The sequence below is a fragment of the Lepidochelys kempii genome, chromosome 1 (assembly GCF_965140265.1).
Source record: "Lepidochelys kempii isolate rLepKem1 chromosome 1, rLepKem1.hap2, whole genome shotgun sequence".
Classification (NCBI taxonomy): Eukaryota; Metazoa; Chordata; order Testudines; family Cheloniidae; genus Lepidochelys; species Lepidochelys kempii.
Window position 1 is genome coordinate 228271751 of NC_133256.1, and position 17579 is coordinate 228289329.

Below are 17579 nucleotides of genomic sequence, written 5' to 3' on the forward strand. Positions count from 1 at the left end.
CTTTGTTCACTAATTGTTATTGTTTTGTTTGTCTGGAAACAGGACCTGTTTTGATAAATGGAGTACAGTTTTTCTTTGTTTACTATTTATTATTGATTCACCTGTCTGAAAACAGGAACTGTTTTGATAAATGGATTAAATAGTAATCTGGTATCACAGGGTTTAATCTTTTTCCTGTATAATTCAACGGCTAAACTCCTATTGACTTCAGTGTTACAGAACTGTGCCCATAGTGACTTCTTCACATAACTCCGTATCTTCTACTGAAATACGAGGGCCAAAACCAGTGGAACTACTCGGGTGAGTCCAATTTGGAACACAGAGCCCAATTCTGTTCCCAATGATTTCCACAGGAGTAGGAGCACACAATTATTTTGTGACTTTTGAGAGAAACTCCTCAGCATATCACAACAGATATTCCTACAAAACCACACTGTTAGGGGAACTATTTCTCTCAAGAGGCTGAACCGTCCAGAAAGGTTGTGTGCTTTCAGACCTCTAGCCCTTTTTACACTGATACCAATAGCTCCCACACTGAACATGCAGAGTTAAATAAAAAAGCACAACCTGTGTAAATAAGACTAGAGTGTCAACTTTATACACGTATTTGCATTTTCATATGTTTATAACACCATTTCAAATATTTTTAAAATCGCATCTTAATGGAAGGTTCTAAAACATGTATTATAGATTTGCTCTAATCTATCAAGCACATTTGTATATCTTGAAAATGGGCATTTTTCTATGTGTGAACTCATGTAGGCATTTTTTTAAAATGGTTATTCTACTTCTAATAAAACCTAACGAGGGAATGGTGTATGTATATATAGTGTACACTCACAGAAAGATAAAAATTACAAGGGTGCTCAATCAAGATTTTTTGCCCTCTGAGACAAATTAAATAAATCACAACAGCAAAGCCAGATAATACCCAATAAATCCATGGCTGAATTACACCATAACTAATGTGTGTCCATCAATTAATGCATTTATAATACATATAAGAATGCCAAGAAAATCCATAGGTAAAATAACAATTCAAAAAGTATTATGCATGCAACACACTGCCAGTGTGTCTGGCACCATGAAACACAGTTTATTATTCATGGTTCTTATTACAAGCTAGTACTCCACTGCAGGATATAATGGCCCCTTAAATACTTTTCTCAAAAGATATATTCTTCTCATAGGAGTCAAAAGCCTATTTTGGGTACATAAATTTAGGATGCAAACTTGTATTTAAAATACATAATAAAATCCTTTGGAAATACTGTTAGTACATGTCAGCAGTAGCCCCTTTCATAGTTTAATAATCTTGATTAGTTATTGATTTATCCACAATACCAAAAACTGTTTTAGACCATATTATAAATTAATCACTTGTTACATTTATCTAACTTTTACTGAAGTTGGAAAAGAATATTAATGGTATAATCATTAGTAGACCCTTTTTAACTATGGCGTAGCGAAGACAGGATTGTGTATAGCAAGTGCATCCTCAACTATTGATCTTCTTGCCAAGCAGTGATGGAATGTTTTAAATCTTAGAAGACAGTATAATTTATTTAAACCAATTTTTTATTTTCCTGATTTAATTTTATATATAATGTACACATACACCGTGTCCTATAGTGACTATGCTATATGCAGTCAATAAAGTTATGTACAATTGCAACATATAAAATACAGTTATTAATGAAGCCACAAGTAGCTAAACAACATCCAAATGTCCATTTTTTCTGTCTCCCCCCCCATAAAAGAATATAGCGTGTAAGATTGTAAACCAAACCACAACCATCTAACATAATAGATGATACCAGAAACAGCCTAATTTCTGAAAAACTTATAGAACGGTTTCCTGCTGGAACAAAACTTTGGAAGGTCACTAAAGCCTCTCCCACCACAAAGGAAACAATTCAACCTCCCCCACCCCTTCGTTTTGCCACTCAAAGGTGAGGGCACAAACAAAGTGAGCAGTGCCATGAAATCTGGGGAGTTCTGCAGCGGGCGGCTGGTGGTATTTGAAAATGGGGTGAAGAAAATGACCCTGAAAGGCCCCCCTAAAGCGCCACTTCCCAGCGAAGTCCAGCCCCACCCCAATGTCTCTGTCTCCAGAGGAGAGGTGGTGCAATGCCCAGGCTGCCCTGAGGAGCCTCCACGGGAACTCTGCAAACAAAAAGTAACTTCCAAGGTGACATTAGGAGACTGGAGCACAGGTGGGAAGGGCTCCTCGCAACCCCTCTGGATCCAGGGCAACCCAGAGAGCGAGCGAGCCCTTCTCAGCGCGCAGAGTGCCAGTCCTTACCTTCAGCCAGCCCTTTCCACCAGCCCAGCAGCAGCCAAGCAGCAGCAGCAGAGCCGCGCTGAGGCAGGGGAAGGGGAGCCGAGAGGATTGCAGCTGCTTTCCCTCCTCTTCGTCCTCCTCCTCTTCCTCTCCCGGGCCGGGAAGCGCCGAGCAGCCCTTCCCCCCCCCGGCCGGCTGCCTCCCTCCCTCCTCCCGCGCTAGCTCTGGGGCAATTGTTCGTGTGTTTGAAGGGAGCCCGGAGCAGCCCACGGGGCAGCCTGGTTGGGAGAAGCCAGCCCCTGACGCGCTTGGGGGGGGGGGGGGGGGGGAGTTTCCAGACGCTCGCGCGGCGGCGCACCGAGCCCCCCACCCCAGCCCGGCTCCCCACCCCGGGAGGGAGCCGGAGCCTTGGCGCCTGGCTGCCCCCGGCCAGCCGCCTTGCACCGGGGGGAATAGCGCTGCGGCGAAGCCCCCCCCCCCCAGCGCCGCACGCGTAGAGGGGGCTGCAAGGATCCGCCCCCGCCCCTGGAGGGGGGAGGTGCTCCCCCCGAGACTTACCCTCCCCACCAGGGCTGCTGTGAAGAGGCAGCATTTATTATTATTATTTTATAAGCCACCGTCTCCTTCTCCGGCAGCCCAGCCTCCCCTCCCGCTCTTCCTTTGGGGGGGCCGGGGATTCCCCCCTCCCTTCCCGCGCCGCCTCCCCGGCTGCCGGCTGCCCCCCGCGCCAGCCCGCCTCTCCCCGCTGCAGCGCGGGAGACTGGGGGGTGGCCACTGCTCGGCCCCTGTGCTCCGGATGGAGGGAGAGTCAGAGCCCCCTCCCTTCCCACCTGGTGTGGTGATGGGATGGTTTGGGGCTCTCAGGCCCCCCGCCCCCGGCCTCCTCCTGCATGAGGGGCCCCCACCCTTGGGCTGCTTTTGGTGATCACAGGAGCTGGGGAGCTCCCACTCCCAGCTCCGTGGTGCCACTGGTTTACGGGTGGGAAGGGGAACCCTGTGTCCCAGTGCCCCTCTCTCTGGCTGGGCTTGGGGGGCCTTAGGGAGTGGGAATCCCCTGACGCCCTCTGTGTTGTTGGGGACTTTCTCAGGAGTCCTGTCCCACGCTGGGACTGTCTGAGCCCTGCTTCTCCCTGCAACCCTGCGCTGGGTGGTCCCTGGGCATTGACTAGGGCCAGAATTCCCACCCGATCCCATAAGAACGTCCATACTGGGTGAGACCAATGGTCCATCTCTCCCAGAATCCTCTTCGGACAGTGGCCAGTCCCTTCGGAGGGAATGAATAGAGCTCCCCCACCTCCCCACACACATGCCCTTTGTGCAGATTTAGGATGATGATCTGACACTTATTCAAGACTAAAAAGGACCTGCTATCAGCTCCGGCAAGTGCAAAAATATCCAGTGCTCCTTTCATGACATTTTAAAAAAGTAAGAGGCATATGAACACTGGGATTTCCCCTGGTATCTTTGGCCAAAATTTCCCTCCTTTGCTGGGATGAGCCAAGTAGAATAGTTGCTATCTTGCCACCTTAGGGGTGACTATGTTCCCGAGAGGCACTTAGCAGTTCTTGGGGGGGAAAGACGCTATACAAAATATAAAATATGTATTAATGTACCACTGAACAAGATGAGACAAGGTCTCTGCCCCAGACTGCTAGTGTCGTGGCTTTCAAAGGTACTGAACATGCACAGCTCCTGCTAGTTTCAAAATCAGGCCAGGAACACACTATGATATATTAATGATCCTATCATATGATATTATAGCTAGAGAGCATGAAAGTTAAATGAATACATAGAGGAGAGACTAATTATTATAAACATATGAAGGGCTGTGATATACAATCTTCTAGTACAGGGGTTCTCAAATGGGGTTGGGACCCTTCAGGGGGTCACGAGGTTATTACATGGGGGGCGTGAGCTGTCAGCCTCCACCTCAATCCCCACTTTGCCTCCAGCATTTATACTGGTGTTAAATATGTAAAGAAGTGTTTTTAATTTAAAAGGGAGAGGGTAGCACACAGATGCTTGCTATGTGAAAGGGGTCACCAGTACAACAGTTTGAGAACTACTGTTCTAGTACAATAAAACCTCGGAGTTATGAATTGACCAGTCAATCACACACCTCATTTGGAACCAGAAGTATGCAATCAGGCAGCAGCAGAGAAAAAAACAAACACGCAAACAAAACAAAAAAAACCCCTCAAATACAGTACAGTACTGTGTTAAATGTAAACTATTAAAAAAATAAAGGGAAAGGTAAAAAAATTGACAAGGTAAGGAAACTGTCCGTGCTTGTTTCATTTAAATTAAGATGGTTAAAAGCAGCATTTTTCTTCTGCATAGTAAAGTTTCAAAGTTGTATTAAGTCAATGTTCAGTTTTAAGTTTTTGAAAGAACAACTATAACATATTTCATAGTTATGAACAACCTCCATTCCTGAGGTGTTCGTAACTCTTAAATTCTACTGTAATTCTAAGCTGAAATAATTCAAACCCCTCCAAGGATACATTGGACACCTGTGCACTGGTTCAAATGTGGCCTACTGGACAATGATGTGTGGTAGCTATGTGGGAATAATTAGTAAATATTGGGGCTAAAATTTTTAAAATAGTTCTTTCCTAAGTAAAGAAGTGGGCAGATTTTCAAGAGTGCTGAGCGCGTCCTGAGAACTGTTGGGTGCTCAGTTCTTGACAGTCAGGCCACCTGTTTAGATCGCTAAATATGAACTTCAGAGACTTACTTTAGACATCCATTTTTGAAAATCTTTGGGTATTTGGTTGCTCCATTTCCACATCTGTAAAATATGAGTAATGTGTACCTTTTTGAAAGACACTAAGATATTTAGAAAAAGTTCTATACAAGTTCTAAGTATCATTATCTATTATTAATATCCTAATAGAAAATTATGGTCAAAAGCTCTAGAAATATTCTAGAATCATCTGTTACCCAATAAGTCATTTACGTATACATTTGCTATATGATTTTAAATTTAATTCATGAGGCTACAAAGCTTTTTAAAAAATGAGCTGCAATTGCCCTTGGTTATGCAAAGAGATTGATCCTTGAAGGTGGAGAAGCTTTTATATCCTATTTTTAAATAATTATTATTGACAGCAGAAATTGCAACATATGGACATGTTATTTATGCAGCAAAAGACAAAAACTGAAGAATTTAATGTGATACAGAAAGATGTACTTATCTAAAGGAAAACAGTTGTGCAAAACAAGAAGTTAATAAGATCAGCAGGGATGGAGAGAGAAGTGGTGGAGCAGTGCATCACTTTATTTTTGTAAAGTTGTTTTTTCTGGCTGGGTTGTCTATTTTGTTAATTGACAATATTTTATGTATAGTTTTATTTAGTTCATTGCCTTATAATCAGTAAGGATATTTATGAAGTAAACAGAGTGCAGGCTTCTGTCACCAAAGGGCCATTGCAGAATGGGATACAGGAGTATTAGTACAGTGATGAATGACAGTCTGTAGTCAAATGTGGGTAGCCAGTGGTGCTTCCGGGATCTGCAACCCACCACTTTTCTGCTACCCTCTCTGCCTCCACCCACTTCCACATCCCTAAATCCTTCACCGACTGCACATCTCTTTTGCTTCCTCAGCCACATAATCCCCTTCTGCCAACCAGCTCCCTCCCTGTAAAGTTGCTGTCATATCCAGTTTCAGATTTGGTATCTGCCAGATATTGACACTTAATGGATCAAAACCAAACAAAAAGCTATATTTGTTGCTGTGATGTTATTGACATGATCTGTGACCATATAGATCATTGTTGCAACCACTGTCATATATTTGCAGCGAATATTGTACAAAGGTTGTTGTGTGAGGTGCCTATGAAGAGGTTATGATTTGATGGTTATAATTATGCTATCTGTACGTGTGTATCATTTTTGTAGTTGAAGTTATGAATATTGGCTATGTACTTGTATCTCAGTGTGTTTGTGAATAGCATTAGTGAAGCATTTGGTCAGCTTCTTGAGAAAGGAATTTTCAAATTGAGTGCCCAATCAAGAAACACTTAACTGACAATGGACCTTGGGAGACTCCAATCCACATAAGAAGTCTTCCTGGGAATGTTCAAGATACTATGTGAGCAATGGCTGCTGCCTGCAAACTGAGTCATGCATGGACATGTGACTTGACCATGTGACTCCAAACTCCATCTTGCTGGTGGGATTTTCCACAGTAAGAACAAAGGGGTGTCCTTCCACAGGGCAAAGAATATAAAATACCCTGGAAACCCCTCCATTTTGTCTTCAATCCTGTTTCTTACTTCTGGAGGAAACTTGCTGCAAACTGAAGCTCTAAGCAAAGGACTGAATGACCCATCCCAGCTGTGGATGTACTCCAGAGACTTGATATGAACCTGCAGTTTATTGTATAACTGCTACAAGCCTGAACCAAGAACTTTGCCATTACTGTATGTAATTGATTCCATTTAACCAATTTTAACTCTCATTTGTATTTCTTTCTTTCTCTAAATAAACCTTTAGAATTTAGATTCTAAAGGATTGGCAACAGTGTGATTTGTGGGTAAGATCTCACTTGTATATTGATGTGGGTCTGGGGCTTGGTCCTTTGGGATTGAGAGAACCTTTTTCTTTTACTGGGTCATAACCATTCGTCCCCATAATGAGTGGCACTGGTGTTGATACTGGAAAACTGGCGTGTCTAAGGGAATTGCTTGTATGACTTATGGTTAGCCACTGGGGTGAGACCGAAGTCCTCTCTGTTTGGCTGGTTTGGTGTGCCTTAGAGGTGGAGAACCACCAGCCTGGGGCTGTGACTGCCCTGCTCTAGGCAATTTGTCCTGAATTGGTACTCTCAGTTGTGTCCCACCAAAAGCAGCATTCTTATAGTTGCATCCTTTGTTTAAGAGTGTATGGGATCATTCTTTCGTGTCAACAAAACCATAGTCAAGCTTGAAAGTATTTTGATTTGGGTCAGTCATAAAATAAGAGATGATGGGAGTTAACAAGTCTTCATTTTCTAACACTAATTTTTAACTGTAGATCAAAATGTTCTGGCTGCCTTTCAGTTGTCCCCACACTGAGTGGAACATCTGGTGTCAGAGCAATTTTTCTGTCTTTGTCCAGTCGTGCTGCTGGATTCTCTTGCAATTTAAAGACTACTGAACTGAAGACGCTGTAGTCGTCTCTCTGTCTGAGCTCACTGGTGGTGGCTTATGTGCAGACCCCTCCCTCTTCTCACTGTCTAATGCCATGGTGATTAGCCAGTGTAGGGATCAAATCTAATCAGATGGCTGGAGTGGCATATTCTGGAGAAGAGCCAGCAGAAAGAGGACTTAGCTTCTTGAGGACACAGTGTGGAGAAAGGGAGACACAACTGAAACATACAACAAACATGAGCGTTCCCTGTTGTGCAAGGTGTGATGTCTGAGGTCTCCTGGTATAACTCCTGTCCAAACTACGACTAATGTAATAATGAAGGCCTACCCATATTGCACAGGAAGGCAAATGGAGAGAGATTAAGATGAGGTGATGTTTGCAGGAAATGATGGAACAGATGGGACGATAGGGAACAATCCTAACATCATTTTATATTTGATTAAATACCTTTTCTTTGTTTTTGTATTAGAGAATCACAAATTGCTATAGAATTCTATTGGACAGCTAAGAAATATTTAGAAATTGTAATTCTGAATATATTTTATGTTGTTTTTTGAAAATAAATTCTATAGAACCCTATTCACTTCATCCCCATTACATTCTATAGGGATTTTCCATAAGAGGATGTTTGGAAAGCACTACATGGAGAATGAAAAAATCATGACTTTTGAGATCTGTAGAGTCACATTTGGGGAGCAGTGGAGAGGCAGAATGAGGAAACAGTTGTCCCTTTGAGCAGTTTTGTGCCCATGTTGCGAGATAGGGAGACTGACAGGTATGCAATACAGACTTTCTTTGCTTAGTATTTTACCTGTCTTGCAATGAAAACTCCAAGCAGATCATTCAGTAAATTGATTGGAAAGTTTCACTGAAGCAGAATGTAAGTACTAGAGAACAGGTCAGAAAATGTCAGTGAAAATGAGATTTTGATGGAAAATGCACACAAACATTTTTCCAAAATATTTTCCTTGTCTGATGATCTCAAACATCTACCTATTCACTGCTAAACTGGTATTCCCCAGTCCTGCAAGCTGAACCATGCAGACAGGCTCAGTGCAGGCACCAGGACCCATCTGTGTGCATCAACTTCGAGAACCGGGGCTGTATTTTGTAACTTTTTATCACATTAACCTTCAGTGAATCATAATGAATATCCCTCGTCATCTTATAGTAATTAAGGGAGTGTTTTCTAGGCAGCAGGAGAATACCACTGTCACAAAAATATGGAAGATTACCCTGGAGTTTTTTTTTATACTGGTAGATTTATAAAAAGGTTTGCAGAGTGGCTAAAATATTCCACAAGAATTTCTAAGGAGATCTCTTATATATAATATTTGGAAAGTGTTATAATAAATATATAGTCAATACCATACACTAAATTTGGAAGTCGCCTCATTCTCATTATTGTAGGCTGCTCCACTGAAAACTTGGACTGCCTTTTTCAACTAATGGGACTTCTGTTCCATCTGTCCTAGTACTTACACTCCATGTAGTATGAAGATCCAGATAGACTGGATTCTAAATAGGTATCCATGAACTGTAGATAGTAGTATTATATCCCTTCCATTGTATGATACAGAATTTCCCTTTACAAAGTCTGGCACAACCAACATTATCCACTCATAAACATCAAATTGACCTCAGCTGCTAATCGTTACAATTGAAAACCCGTGTGTTATTTCTGCTCCAATTCTGTCTCTGGCATTGTACAAGACACAACAGGTGACATGGTACCTGAGTAGCATATGATCTACATAAAACAATTATACATAATCAGGCACTTATTTCTAAGTAACAGTGGTACAGTAATTGTGAGTATTGTAAGGCCTCCTGCCTAACCAAGTACAAGAAAAAATAATCTGTGCTACAAATTGAATGGCATGCATCTAGGATCCCACAGAACAATTATATAAAGTTGTCTGGAATACTCGGTATCCGTAGTAACTACATGACAGCACCTCCAACAAGCAAGCACGATTTTTATCATGGAGGTGTGTCACAGGATGGCTGTCCTCTTACCAGGAGATGGGCTTCAGTCCACCTATGAAAAGCTTAACTCGCTGCCCCAGGTAGGGAGAATGAAGGTCAGGGGACCCAGTCAGGCCTATCATAGATAACGAAAAGCCTTGGAAGGACAAGGCACTACAAATGTGTGGTGATAGTTCCTGCAGATACTTAAGAGAGTAAGGAAGCTCTTTCTAGGGCCTTGGGTCAGCTAGGGGAAGATAGCAGCAGACACTTGTGGAGAAGGTTGAACTCCAGTCTAACAAGTGCTGGGTAAGAAGGAAGGCAGGCTTTCAGGGAGGAGGGACTGTGCCCAGCTTGGAGTTGAAGTGGAAGATAACATAAAGTAAGAATTGAGATCCCAAGAAACAGTGGTGTTATTGGACATAAACCTTTGTGGAGTGTTTCAGAAGCTTGCGTGGAGGAAAAACTAAGGAAGGGTGGCACAAAGACAACCCAGGCCAAGAAGTGGCACATGAGAGGTGGCTGACACTTTTACAAGGTGCAGTAAAAGGGGATGGCCAAGTATTATTACACTTAGATTTTGACAAATGAAGCAGAAAAATCCCAAATCATCCACTGTACCTGATAAGCCACAACCACAGTGGAATCTATTCTCCTCCTCATTTACCCAGACAAACCCCATTAACACAGGGTTTGATGAGGGTGATTATTAATCAGGCACAGACTTTTGGTGGACAAAATCCTCTCCAGGGGGTTTTGTAGGGGGTTATGTCTTGCTGGAGTTTTTCTTGAGCTTTGCTGTGGGCTTTTTGTATTATTTAAAATAACGGCGGAGGTACCCGGAGCAGCAGATGGTTGCCTATTTTGTGTCATTATTAATGAAAGGAAATAACAGTATTCATTCTCATCTCAGAAAACCAGGAGCTATATTTTTGAAAGGCTCTATAGATTCCTCTGCTAATGCAATGAAAAATAAAAATGAGGCAAGACCATCCGTATTATTGGCAAGTTGTATTTTTCATCAATATGATATATTCTTCAGTTAGAAAAAATGTATATTTCCAAATTACTTTTAGCAACCATCAACTGTAAATATTTGTACTTGTATTTTTAGGAAAGTGGATCCTACATTAGCTATAGTTTCTAATGGAATTTTTCACTGAATACTACAACTATTTTGTGGAGTGTCTTTCATGTAAAGTGTATACAAAGGGCTTAGTGTTGGATTTGGGTCCCTCCTCCCCCTTTGTTCTTTTGTTTTTTCTTTGGAGAACTTCCCCCAGCCCCTTTTTGGATAGTTCACATAATCTTTTCCATTCGTCATCAGCCAGGTTGCTGATTACGAGAGTAACTGCCAAGCTTTCAACTCCTTGTCATCAATGGACTGTGAATGACAGACAGCATTAATGCTGGCAAGCTCCCACTCTCCTCTTCGCCTTTCCCAAATGTAATTAAACTGCACTAATATGGCAAAAGAAAAGCTGCAGCTTTATTTTACTTACCCTAATAACATAACAATTAAACCACAGAAGCACACAATATAGTCATATTAACCCATCATGACCAGGAAACTCACAGATAAGGGAATGCCTGTCTTGAGATTAGAGCAAAAGGCTGAGTTAAGACTACTCTCTTCTGTTCATGGCTCTGCTACTAATTTATTGTGTGACTTTTTGGGCAAATCATTAAAGACAAAATTTCCAAGAATGGCCACCCAGTTTTGACCTTAACATCTCTACCTTTCCCCCCACCATCTGTAAAATGGGTATAATTATAATACCCTACTTCACTGGTGTTGTGAATCAATCGGTGATTGTAAAGGCTTTTTGAGATCCTCCTATAAAAGGCACTGTATAAGTGGGAAGTGTTGCTAACTGAGTAGTTGGAGACTTTTTGAAATAATAATAAACAGATACCTCATCATCAGACTTCAAAAATATCTTAAATACATCTTATCCTTGTGCCTTTTGTTTTTCACAAGATATAATTTAATATACATGTCACAAAATTTCCCAGTGGCTCAAGTCAAGTGATTGATTGCAGCCCTAAGTTGACACTTCCTATAAAAAGGAGCCTCCACGGGTGGAGAAGAGGCCTAGGGTCAGGCTATGGAGGACCCCATTGTCCTACCCAGGTGGAACTCCTAGTAGGTGCATGCAGGGAGCAAGAGTAGAAGTCTCTGCTGGGAAAGACCATAGGAAAGAGAGAGTCTTAGAAAGAAAGTGTGGCATTTGTGGAAGAAGCCTGGGAGATTTGAATGATGTTTTGTTAATATTCCGGAAAGGGAATGTTGCATGTGCTGTGTGATTCTGTGTATTTGTGGGGAACCCAAGAAAGGTATGCAGACCATAGTATGTGAGCCTTGCTTTACACATTCACTTTTAAAAAAACAAATCTTGTTTTAAGAATTCTGGAGTAGGCTACATGTAGACAGAAGAATGGCTGCTTGAGGACTGATAGGTTCTTCATCAGTTTGACAAAAGGAGCTTTCTATGGCACCTGCTGTTGACTTAGAACAACGCTTCCTTAGCTCTTGTCCCCTAACGCCCCTACTCTACTTGCATTACATTGATGACATCTTCATCATCTGGACCCATGGAAAAGAAGCCCTTGAGGAATTCCACCATGATTTCAACAATTTCCATCCCACCATCGACCTCAGCCTAGACCAATCCACACAAGCGGTCCATTTCCTGGACACTACTTTGCTAATAAGCAATGGTCACATAAACACCACCCTATACCGGAAACCTACTGACCACTATACTTACCTACATGCCTCCAGCTTCCATCCAGGACACACCACACTATCCATTGTCTACAGCCAAGCTCTATGATACAGCCGCATTTGCTCCAATCCCTCAGACAGAGACAAACACCTACAAGATCTCTATCAAGCATTCTTAAAACTACAATACCCACCTGCTGAAGTGAAAAAACAGATTGACAGAGCCAGAAGAGTACCCAGAAGTCACCTAATACAGGACAGGCCCAACAAAGAAAATAACAGAACGCCTTCACTAGCTATCACCTTCAGCCCCCAACTAAAACCTCTCCAGCGCATCATCAGATTTACAACCTATCCTGAAAAATGATCCCTCACAGATCTTGGGAGACAGGCCAGTCCTCGCTTACAGACAGCCCCCCAACCTGAAGCAAATACTTTCCAGCAACCACACAACAAAAACACTAACCCAGGAACCTATCCTTGCAACAAAGCCTGATGCCAACTCTGTCCACATATTTATTCAAGTGACACCATCACAGGACCTAATCACATTAGCCACACCATCAGGGGCTCGTTCACCTGCACATCTACCAATGTGATATATGCCATCATGTGCCAGCAATGCCCCTCTGCCATGTACATTGGCCAAACCGGACAGTCTCTATCCAAAAGAATAAATGGACACACATCTGACATCAGGAATCAGAACATTCAAAAACCGGTAGGAGAACACTTCAACCTCTCTGGCCACTCAGTAAAAGACTTAAGGATGGCAATTTTGCAACAGAAAAGCTTCAAAAACAGACTCCAATGAGAGAAACTGCTGAACTTGAATTAATATGCAAACTAGATTCCATTAACTTGGGTTTGAATAGAGACTGGGAGTGGCTGGGTCATTACCCATATTGAATTTATTTCCCCTTGTTAAGTATCCTCACAGCTTCTTGTCAACTGTCTCAATGGGCCATCTTGATTATCACTACAAATGTTTTTTTCTCCTGCTGATAATAGTTCATCTTAACTAATTAGCCTCTCACAGTTTGAATGGCAACTTCCAACTTATCTGTATGTGTATATATTTCTTCTTACTATATGTTCCATTCTATGCATCCGATGAAGTGGGCTGTAGCTCACGAAAGCTTATGCTCTAATAAATTTGTTAGTCTCTAAGGTGCCACAAGTACTCCTGTTCTTTTTGCGGATACAGACTAACACGGCTGCTATTCTGAAACCTGCCGTTGCTTTGTGAACCAGTCTGAGAATCACTGACCTAAGAATCTCGTGCTTTAACTACAGGTACCCAGGCAGAGGAGCTTAGCTACCACAAGGAGAAACATGACATACAATAAGATAAGTAGAGAGGGATAGCAGCTGAGTAGGACTAGGAGCCATCATAGTGGTAGCATGATTCAGGTAACATGTTTAGTCACACTCTTACTATTGCTCCAAAAAGGAGCAACTTGTGGTCCTCTAAATCCCCTAGAGGCTGCTGCTAAAGGCAGCTGCTGTCTGCTTCTTCCTTTCCCCCTTCCCACCTGCTCCCATTACAACTGTGGAACACCACCAGCTAAGATAGCCAGCTTCCCCCTTCCAGTAATCAGGGTAATGCTGTGTTGGATGCCTGCACTGTGAGCAGGGTGCAGTGGGAGAGAAAGGGAAGAGAATCCTTCCTTTGAACCTCTCCCAACACACCAGCAGGATTTTACCCTATATGTAAAAAAAAAAAAAAATCCTGTCTGGGAATAAATAAGCTCTCTACAAAACTCAGGGGCAAATTTTCCCAGACAGTGCAGATCTTTCATATTCCTGGTAGAGGATATCAGCTCACAGCCACTATCTATAGTAAGTGCAGATACGTTATGGGCACAAGATATATTTTAAGAAGACCTAGATAAATGAGCAGGCAAGTCTTTTAGACATTTAAAAAAAATAATGTATATTAGAAGCACCAGATATTGTCCCTGTTCACATTCACAACTCATAGACCAGAAGAGGAAACTGGCCACTCAATCCCAGTGCATTCTGGCAGTTGCAGAAGTCGTTGTGCCAAGCTACATGTATCATATGGTTGCATTTAATCCCTATCAAGTGATTATCTCAGCTCATTGCCCCAACTCAAACTCTGAAATCCTGGCCCCATTGAGCTCAATAGCAAAGCTCCCATTGATAGCCAGGGTTTTAATCAAGAACTTTAAAATCTTTGTACTGCTTTTCTTCCAGCTTTTTCTGTGGCTTTCATTCTGTCTGCATAGTGTTTCCACACACGTGAAGGCTAAAGGCTTAACTATAGTTTACACTATTGACACAGGCAGAGACTTAAAAAAAAAAAAAAAATAGGAGCCTAAAATCAGGGCCCTAAATTCCTATTGAGGCAGCTGCCTGACCTTGAAAGTGCTGAGCGTTCAGTAGCTCCCTTTGACTTACACAGGATGTCCTTTCCTCACACAGGTATGTAGTTATATGGGAGGCCCACAATAAAACCCTAAGCCAAGCCACTTTGTGTTCCCTGAACTTCTGTGTGTAAGGTAGGGAGAAAGACGGAGTAGCTGTCCTTTTATGAACAGGTTGGAACAGGAAAAGGATTGAAGTCGCTCCACCTGAACCCTCTCAACATACTTCAAAGGTAAGAGGTGGGAGTTCTGGGGCCTGCTAGAAGAAAAGTGAATAGCTGAGGATTGAAAAAGCAATTGTGGCAAAACTCACCAGTTGCATGTATCTGGGGTTCATATGGGTTGATCCTATAATTTTGGTTCTATGTGAATCTGAAATGCCAAGCAAACCCAACAGAGCTAAGATGGGTACAAAAAAATCCACTGGTTTAAGATTGCAAAACCCACTCACACTGAATTAAGTGGGTTTTACACAGCTCTACATACAAGCTTACTAGACCGCTTTTGTGGCTTGTTAAAATAAACAAGGGCATTAGTATTATTATTAGTTGTATTGTGGTACTGCTTAGGAGCCTCAGTCATGGATCAGGATCCATTGCTCTAAGTGCTGGGCAAATACAGAACAAAAACATGCCCCAATGAGCTTAAAAAGTAAGTAGAAGATGAGACAGCAGGTAGATACAGATAGGGGAGTACCAAGAAACCAGGCAACAATGATCAGCATGAGAGTCAATAGTTTCATCATACCAATTCCCTAGCTGTTGTCAGGTTTTTTGTAGGCATTATGGCAAAGGAGAGTTTTAAGGAGGACAATAAGGTAGCTTTGTGGATGTTCATGAGGGAAGCTCCTCCCAAGTATGACAGGCAGTATTAGTGAGTGATTGTCCTTCATAAAGTGGAAGATCCCATTTTCAGACCAAGGCTAGTGTTATGTATTTATGTGTAACTTGCCTGCAAGACTACCCTGGGGATGAAAATATTTATTCATTTTTTGGACACACAAAGAATGGCTTTTGTCATCTTAAAGTAGGCAGGGGAAAAACACAGGTACAGGCAAAACTGGACCCCACACACTAAGGTTGTGTAATTGGGATAGACAACACAGAAAAGTCCAAAATAGGAACATTTTTGTTTACGTTGTAAGAAAAAACATGGAAGAGGATACTATTAAGCTTGAAAAATAGGAATCTCATGCCAGTGATGTTGGAATCACAGAACTAATGTGTCAAAGATGTTGGAACATTTCGAAATATAATCTTTTATGGTTTCAATGTCATCAACATGTTGTTCTCACTATTTTCCATGACAAGAGAATTTATTTAATCAATTTGTCTTCAACACATGTTAAATGTACTGCATGTGGGTGGGTAAGCTATTGTTATTTATATTGTACTACAAGAGAAAATGCTTACAACACCTACTGAATGCCCTTAACAGTCTCAAAATTGTATGTCTTTTAACAGCAAACCCAGTGCATCAGTTTTTAACCGTTACACTTTTCTCATACCTGACCTTGTATAGTTTCACAAATGAATAATTACTTCAAGGGAGAGGGCAAGGGGGAAATATGATTTGTGCCATTGAAGTAAAACTGAAAAATGTTGTTTTGGCTTTTATTTTTGTTTGAAGAATTGCTCTACAGACAAATGTTGCTCTTACGTTGCTGCAAATTATACCTAAAAATGAGCCCTTATTATTCTGACGTGTTCCCCATTCTAATCTAGGTTTTGCATCAACCTTGTCACTTCCCACCTTTTTTCACTCTTTTATCTTTCATTCCCTCTGCAGTCCCAAGTGTCTTGAACATGCAGTCTTCTCTTCCTGCCTCAGTTTTCACTGCTCTGGTTCAGATATCCTATGCAATATGGCTTCCATCCCTTCCACTCTGCTGAGACCTACTAATGTCCTGCTTCTGGTCAAGAGCAAGGAGCTCGCTCTCTGTCCTAATTCTCCCTGATCTTGCTGCAGTCTTCAGAAGAGACAGCATTTTACTCCTCTTTGACCCTCTCCTCCCTGGACTTTCTTGGTATTGGGTTTGATTGATTATCGTCCCTTCTTCCTGAATGCTCTTTTATCTTCTTACTCAGTGGTTCCTCTCCATCCCAGGTGTCATTCTGGGTCCTTGGTCTCCCTCCTGTTTTTCCTATACGCTCTTTTACTGGATTACCTCATTCACTCCCATGGCTTTAATTGCCACCTCTTTGCCAATGGCTCCCATATCTACCTCACATTCCCCTGACCTTTCCCCCTGCTATCAGTCTAGCATCTATAACTGTTTGTTTGAACGTCCATCCTGGATGTCTAGTTACCAGCTCATACCAAATTGAGCTAAAATGGAACTCCGTATCTTCAACTTTTCCCCAAAAGCCTCTGTCTCCCTTTGTTGTCAAAGCTGATAGTTCCACCACTCTCATCTTTTTGTTTGCATATTGATTTCTGTCGAATTTTATTGCACCAAATTTCATACCCCTTAAATAGCAGCAATAAGTACAGAAATTCAAGTTACTGGATTCAATACACAAATTCAAGCAGATGCCCATCTACCTACATCTAAACCCCTCAAATCAACCCTTCCCCAACCCCAAGTGACCATGAACAAAGGTGGGGTTTGTCATGCCTAAAAGAAGATTAACAAATCTCTTTGACTTAAGGGTGCATTTGTCATAAAGAACACTCTACGAACTACTTCCTCCCATTTAACCTGAGGTGGCATAGATGCCTCTGCTGATCATGATTAGGATATGAACCCACAGACAGAGAGACTGTCAGATAAACAGATACCAAACTAGCCATACAGGCTCACAACTTGAAAGTCATGCCCGAACTGCCTTTTCTTTTCCCCACCACATCCAGGCTACAGCTAGATATTTGTTTATTTCTCTAGAAGTTCTCCACAATAAGTCCTTTCTTCTTCATCTCTGTTGCTAAAATACTGGTTCTTACCAAGCTCACCTCTTGCTTTAACTATGACAACCTATTCCTCTTTGACCTTCAGGATTCTTACATCTTTCCTCTCCAATCTATCCACAGCGATTCAGCAAATGTCATTTTTCTTGCTCACCACTCCAGTGGT

At 42.0% G+C, this 17579-nt stretch overlaps 1 protein-coding gene across 2 annotated transcripts in view; it reads right to left on the reverse strand.

Moving 5' to 3' along the window:
* Positions 1-2913, reverse strand: part of MPPED1 (metallophosphoesterase domain containing 1) — a 94812-nt gene extending 91899 nt beyond the window's left edge. The window contains exon 1 of one of the 2 annotated variants that reach the window (XM_073316734.1): positions 2843-2913. The gene's annotated coding sequence lies outside the window, so the exon portion shown is untranslated. Of the gene's footprint in view, positions 1-2305; positions 2391-2842 lie in introns of those variants that run through there. The other variant, XM_073316725.1, reaches the window with a different exon arrangement.
* Between the last annotated feature and the right edge of the window lie 14666 nt (positions 2914-17579).